The 7288-nt window shown below is 37.7% G+C and overlaps 1 protein-coding gene across 1 annotated transcript in view; it reads left to right on the top strand.

Annotated features, from left to right (window-relative positions):
• Window positions 1-1942: 1942 nt before the first annotated feature.
• The window catches only part of SEL1L2 (SEL1L2 adaptor subunit of ERAD E3 ligase), an 89039-nt gene continuing 83693 nt past the window's right edge, over window positions 1943-7288 (top strand). The window contains exon 1 of the mRNA XM_049868971.1: window positions 1943-1996. The gene's annotated coding sequence lies outside the window, so the exon portion shown is untranslated. The remainder of the gene's footprint in view (window positions 1997-7288) is intronic.

The raw sequence follows: 7288 nt of genomic DNA, 5'->3' as shown, positions 1-7288 counted from the left end.
TTGGAAGTGAAGCCACTCCCAGAGGCCACCTTTCAGCCAAATGATAGACTGGCTAATAAAATAATTATACCCATGAGAAATGTGCTCCATAAAACAATCAACTATAGGAGACCAAAAGGGTAACATTCACCCAAAAGCAAAGATGAGAAGGCAGGGAGGGGCAGAGAAACAGGACAAAGAGAAATGGGGGACCCAGGGTGGAAATGGGGACAAATTTACATATTGTCAGGATTGCAGCCAATGTCACAGAATAATTTGTGTATGAGTTATTGGATGGAAAATTAATTTGCTGTGTAAACATTCACCTGAAGCACAATAAAAAAAAAAAAAAAGAAGAAGAAGAACATACCCATTACTCTGCTTTTGCACTTCCTGTTCCACCTGCTTGGAAAATTCCTTCTATACAGCAGGTCTCAGCAAACTTTTTTTGTAATGGACCAGATAGTAAACATTTTTGGCTTTGTGGCTGTAGGGTCTCTGACTCGAATACTGAACTCTGCCATTGTAGCACAAAAGCAGGCATCAACGATATTTAAACAAATGGGTGTAGTTGTGTCCAACAAAATTTTGTCCACCAAAACAGGCCACAGGCTGGATTTAACTGTGGACCATCGTTGCCCATCCCTCACTTAGATCTTTGCCTGTCTCTTTCCCTTACTTCATTCAAGCATCTGCTTAAACATTACCTCCCTAGAAAATCCTTCTCCAGCCTCCTCTCTAAAATTGTATTCTTCTCACTCTGTACCCTTAATTTACTCTCTTTTTATAGCACTGACCCAACATTGTATCATTTATTTGTTTGTAAGCTCCATGAGAGCAGGGGCTTTGTCTATTTTGTTTATAACTGTATCCCTCGTAGTAAGCATTCAATAAATGAATCAAATGATAGATGAATGGATATTTTTGGTGTCTCAAACCTACCCAGAGGCACCTTGGAAGAAAGGCCTGGCAATCTACTTCCCAAAAGTCACTGCCTTGAAAGCCCTATGAAGCAGTTCTACTCTGGAACACATGGGGTTGCCAGGAGCTGGAACTGATTCTACAGCAAGTGTTTTTTGTTTTTTTTTTTTAATTCTAGGAAGGCTATATGCATTCTGGAAAGTGACCTTGGAAAGAAGGAGTTTAAGTTGAGATACTGAAAAAAACAAGCGAACAGCAAAAACCCCTGACTTGCCTTGGAAGTAATAATTGACAAAAGAAATTCCTGATCCTCCAATATAATTTTACCCTGAAAAACTATATATGTATGTAAATCATGAATATTTACGTTTCTAAAGCTTTTAATTATCTTTTTTAAAATCTGTATTATATATTCAAAAAAAAAAAATCCCTAAACCCCTCACCCTAATTAAAATAGATTAGTTATATGACTTCTGAAACATACTTTGGGAAAAGATTTTTCTACATTTTCTTTTTAGCCAGTCACAAAATTTTCTATACTTTTCACCCATTATAAATTTGTTGTAACGTGTAAAGCAATGCCAACATCTTCATTTTTTTCTTTTAGCTGACACAATTGATATTACCATGACAATTACCAGTGGGACAGTAAACTTGTTAAATTCCCCTACTATTTCATCTATAACATTTAGATTTTAATGCTTGGCTCTGCAGTTAAGATGACAATGTAATATGTGCAAATGGTTTCTATTCATAAAGAAATATGTGTTCTTAAAAATAAATCTTCTGTCATTTTGATTTGAAAAAAATAGTACGTAGTTAATTGCATTAAATTAGTGTTTTTGCCATGAATAGAGTTTACTTTCCTGTTGTTTATTTTTAAAAGTTACATATGAGCAAAATGAGCAAAAATATTTTTCTTTGTAGATATCAGCAAATGAAATCCAACAGCTTTTGTCACATATACTGGAACAAAGAAAATTGAGTAAGATAATCAATGAAAGAGAAAAGCTCTCAGAAAAAAAGAAAAGTCAAAGTAAAATAAGAATAAGAGGAATCCAAAATAAAAATCTGTTGAAGAGGCATAAAAATCATTGTAAGTAGAATTCTCTCTCAAATGCAAATTTACAATGACTTCATATACTCTAAAATCAAATTTTATAGCTGCTTTCTGAATAGTTTTAGGATATAATCATAAATATTTGTAACCAAGCAAACCCGCTGCCGTTGAATTGATTCCGGCTCACAGAGACCCTATAGGACAGAGTAGAACTGCCCCATTGGGTTTCCAAGGCTGTAAGTCTCCTTTTTTTTTTTTTTTTTAAAGTCTTTACAGGAGCCGACTTTCTCCTGCAGAGCTGCTGGTGGGTTCAAACCATCAGCCTTTCAGTTAGCAGCTGAGCACTTTAAACTACTGTGCCACCAGCATTCCGAAATATTTGTCAGGTGCCTTAGATTTTCTCAAGTCCTGCCTTGGTCTTAGATTCCTAATTTGTACTGATTATAATAAGCAATGTTGATAATTGGAACTCATTGGGGAGAAAAATCTTCAACATTATGTGGATAAAACATTTATCCTGCTAACACTCTATTCTGCTAATAGAAACTCTTATACTTTAAAGGAAATCAAAATTAATACACTGTCTTTTTTTCCTAGTCTACCAATCTAAAACCCTTCCAAGTGAAAGCATACCTGATAAATTGAGAGATTTTTCTAGATGCAAGAAGTTTCTAGAAAATATAAAAAATATCTCCATGCATCCTATATGCAGGAGTCAGCTGGTGCTCAATTATAACATTTAAGAATCATTTTCATACTGGGGAAACCAGCACAGCTTGTCCAAGGCAAGGTCATGGAAGCTCCACAGACACATTCAAACTCCCTGAGGAACTGAATTGCTGGGCTGAGGGCTTGGGGACCATGGTCTTGGGGAACATCTAGCTCAACTGGCATAACATAGTTTATAAAGAAAATGTTCTATATTCTACTTTAGTGAGTAGCATCTGGGGTCTTAAAAGCTTGTAAGCAGCCAACTAAGATATTCTACTGGTCTCACCCCATTGGGAGCAAGGAGGAATGAAGAAAACCAAAGACACAAGGGAAAGATTGGTCCAAATGACTAATGAATGGACTACAACTACCACAGACTCCACCAGACTGAGTCCAGCACAACTAGATGGTGCCCAGCTACCACCACCAACTGCCCTGACAGGAATCACAAAAGAGTGTCCTGGAAGAGTTAGAGAAAAATGTAGAACAAAATTCTAACTCACAAAAAAATACCAGGCTTACTGGCCTAACAAAGACTGGAGAAACCCCAAGAGTATGGCCCCCAGATGCCCTTTCAGCTCAGTAATGAAGTCACCCCTGAGGTTTACCCTTCAGCCAAAGATTAGACAGTCCCATAAAACAAAACAAGACTAAAGGGGCACACCAGCCCAGGGGCAAGGACTACAAGGCAGGAGGAGACAGGGAAGCTGGTGATTGGGAATGCAAGATCAAGAAGGGAGAGTGTTGACATGGCAGCCAATATCACAAAACAATATGTATACTAATTGTTTAACGAGAAGCTAATTTGTTCTGTAAACCTTCATCTAAAGTACAATAACAAAAAAACAAAGAGAAAAAATCATTTTCAACATTTGATTGAAGTCTGATGCATGAAAAGTTTCTCTTTTCTAACAGCATGTGTGGCTTTCCATTTTATTAACTTCTCATTTGCGATGAAGAAGTCATTGGTCTTGCAAAATTCTATCATTCAGTCTCCAGCTTTGCTTCTATCACCAAAACCATATTTTCCAACTACCTATCGTTCTTCTTTGTTTACAACTTGCGCATTCCAATCACCAGTAATTATCAATGAATCCTGATTGCATGTTCGAATTTTACAAGACTGGCTTCTTCATTGGAAATACCTTTTTTTACCAACATAAACAGTGACTATACACATGGACCTCACCAGACGGAATACACAGGAATCAAATTGACTACATCTGTGGAAAAAGATGATGGAAAAGCTCAATACTATTAGTCAGAACAAGGCCAGTGGCCAACTGTGGAACAGACCATCAATTGCTCATATGCAAACTCAAGTTGAAACTGAAGAAAATCAGAGCAAGTCCAGGAGAGCCAAAACACGACCTTGAGCCTATCCCACCTGAATTCAGAGACCATCACAAGAACAGATTTGATGCGTTGCACACTAGTGACCAAAGACCAGACGAGTTGTGGAATGACATCAAGGACATCATACATGAAGAAAGCAAGAGTTCATTGAAAAGACAGGAAAGAAAGAAAAGACCAAGATGGATATGAGAGGAGACTCTGAAACTTGCAGCTTAAGCAAAAGGAAGAAATGCTGTTGTAAAAGAACTGAACAGAAGATTTCAAAGGGTGGCTCGAGAAGACAAAGTAAAGTATTATAATGACATGTGTAAAGAGCTGGAAATAGAAAACCAAAAGGGAAGAACATGCTTGGCGTTCCTCAAGCTGAAAGAACTAAAGAAAAAATTCAAGCCTCGAGTTGTAATAGTGAAGGATTCTATGGCAAAAATATTAAACGATGAAGGAAGCATCAAAAGAAGGTGGAAGGAATACACAGAGTCATTATACCAAAAGGAATTAGTCACCATTCAACCATTTCAAGAGGTAGCATATGACCAGGAGCTGATGGTACTGAAGGAAGAAGTCCAAGCTGCACAGAAAGCATTGGCAAAAAACAAGGCTCCAGGAATTGACAGAATATCAATTGAGATGTGTCAACAAATGGATACAACACTGGAAGTGCTCGCTCATCTATGCAAGAAATTTGGAAGACAGCTACCTGGCCAATCGACTGGAAGAGAGCCGTATTTATCCCTGTTCCCAAGAAAGGTGATACAACCAATGTGGAAATTATCAAACAATATCATTAATATCACACACAAGCAAAATTGTGCTGAAGATCATTCAAAAGCATCTGCAGCAGTATATCAACAGGGACCTGCCAGAAACTCAGGCCGGTTTCAGAAGAGGATGTGGAACCAGGGATATCACTGCTGATGTCAGGTGGGTCCTGGCTGAAAGCAGAGAATACCAGAAGGAGGTTTACCTGTGTTTTATTGACTATGCAAAGGCATTCGACTGTGTGGATCATAACAAACTACGGATAACACTGTGAAGAATGGGAATTCCAGAACACTTAATTGTGCTCATGAGGAACCTGTACATAGATCAAGAGACAGTTGTTCAAACAGAACAAGGGGATACTGATTTGGTTTAAAGCCAGGAAAGATGTGTGTCAGGGTTGTATCCTTTCACCATACCTATTCAATCTATATGCTGAGCAAATAATCCGAGAAACTGGACTATATGAAGAAGAGCGAGGTATCAGGATTAGAGGAAGACTCATTAACAACCTGTATTATGCAGATGATACAACCTTGCTTGTTGAAAGTGAAGAGGACTTGAAGCACCTACTGGTGAAGATCAAAGACCACAGACTTCAGTATGGATTACACCTCAACATAAAAAAAAAAAAAGAAAACAAAAATCCTCACAACTGGACTGATAAGCAACATCATGATAAACAGAGAAAAGATTGAAGTTGTCAAGGATTTCACTTTACTTGGATCCGAAATCAACAGCCATGGAAGCACCAGTCAAGAAATCAAAAGACGCATTGCATTGCGTAAATTTGCTGCAAAGGACCTCTTTAAAGTGTTGAAAAGCAAAGATGTCACCTTAAAGACTAAGGTGCACCTGACCCGAGCCATGGCATTTTCAATCGCATCATATGCATATGAAAGCTACACAATGAATAAGGAAGATCGAAGAAGAGCTGACACCTTTGAATTGTGGCATTGGTGAAGAATATTGACTATACAATGGACTGTCAAAAAAACGAACAAATCTGTCTTAGAAGTACAACCAGAATGCTCCTTAGAAGCAAGGATGGTGAGACTGCCTCTGACATACTTCGGACATGTCAGGAAGAATCAGTCCCTGGAGAAGGACATCATGCTTGGAAAAGGACAGGGTCAGTGGAAAAGAAGAAGACCCTCAAAGAGATGGATTGACACAGTGGCTGCAACCATGGGCTCAGGCATAACAATGATTGTGAGCATGGTGCAGGACCGGGCAGTGTTTCGTTCTATAGTATATAGGGTCACTATGAGTCAGAACCAACTCAATGGTACCTAACAACAACAACTTCTCACTTAAGAGTGGAAATTTTTTGGAAAATTTGAGAATGTCAGTCAATTTTTAATGGCAACGTAAAAAATGTTATATACATATCTTAAATTTATTTTTGATCTAAATGATATACACTGAAACGTTTATTTGATTTTTTTTAATATAGAGCTATGGCCTGCCTTTTATTAAGCATAAATCTACCGATAGGAAATTCTAGTATAAACCACTCCCATACGGCCTCATTTATGATTTACTATGTAGGTGTTTAATGGAATGAGACGCTAAGAATGTTTATGGAACAATCTGCATGCAGAGGTCCTCCAGATATTGCAGCCTTTCCCCCTAGTCCTTAATAGATACCTCACAGACAATTAAATTGGATGATAACTTTTAGTGGCTCTCCTTCATTTAGTTTTTCCGAAGTATTTCAGTTACTTTACATAGTAATGTTCACATCTTTTTTGCACTTGTATTTAATCAGTTTACATATTGTTTAATAAAATTCTGTAATTATAATAACAGTATAGCTGGTTTGGGTACAAGCACCACTGACTTTTGGTAAACGTACAAGGAGTGGGACCAGAAGCACTCAGGTGTACTAAGGAATATCCCGCTAGCTGCAAGCATTTAGTGTGCTGTGGACATTAGTAAGTAGGTTGGCTAGAGGGAATAAAAAGCATTGATTAGTTGGCAAGTGGGGCCAGTGGAGGTTGTTTAAGAGAGATTCTGCTGTTTCAAAGAGTAATGGATGTCACCCTCCAAATGAGATTTTTTTCCCTTAGCTGGAAGTGGTTATATTATACCTAATAATAATGATGATGACAATAGTAATAAATAATACGTTAACTTTAATTGAGCATTTTCTATATTGTTTTGAGTGCTTTACACAATTTGATAGGTTACTATCTTTGAGTGACCACAGCTTATAGATGTGAAAACTGAAGCACAGAGAAATAATTTGCATAAAAAAAATTTTTTTTTTTTGCATAGGATCATAAAACTAACATTACATAGGGAAACCAAGATTTGAACTTAGATGGTCTGGTGTTAAAGTCCTAGCTCTTAGTGACCTTGACATATGCCTCTTATGAAAGTATGTAGACTAAACCAAACAAAAAAACCAAACCCAGTGCTGTCAAGTCGATTCCAACTCATAGCGACCCTACAGGACAGAGTAGAACCGCCCCATAGAGTTGCCAAAGAGCGCCTGGC

This window comes from Elephas maximus, chromosome 25 (genome assembly GCF_024166365.1).
Source record: "Elephas maximus indicus isolate mEleMax1 chromosome 25, mEleMax1 primary haplotype, whole genome shotgun sequence".
Classification (NCBI taxonomy): Eukaryota; Metazoa; Chordata; class Mammalia; order Proboscidea; family Elephantidae; genus Elephas; species Elephas maximus.
The sequence above is the reverse complement of the archived record's forward strand: the minus strand, read 5'-3'. Positions and strand labels throughout refer to the sequence as shown.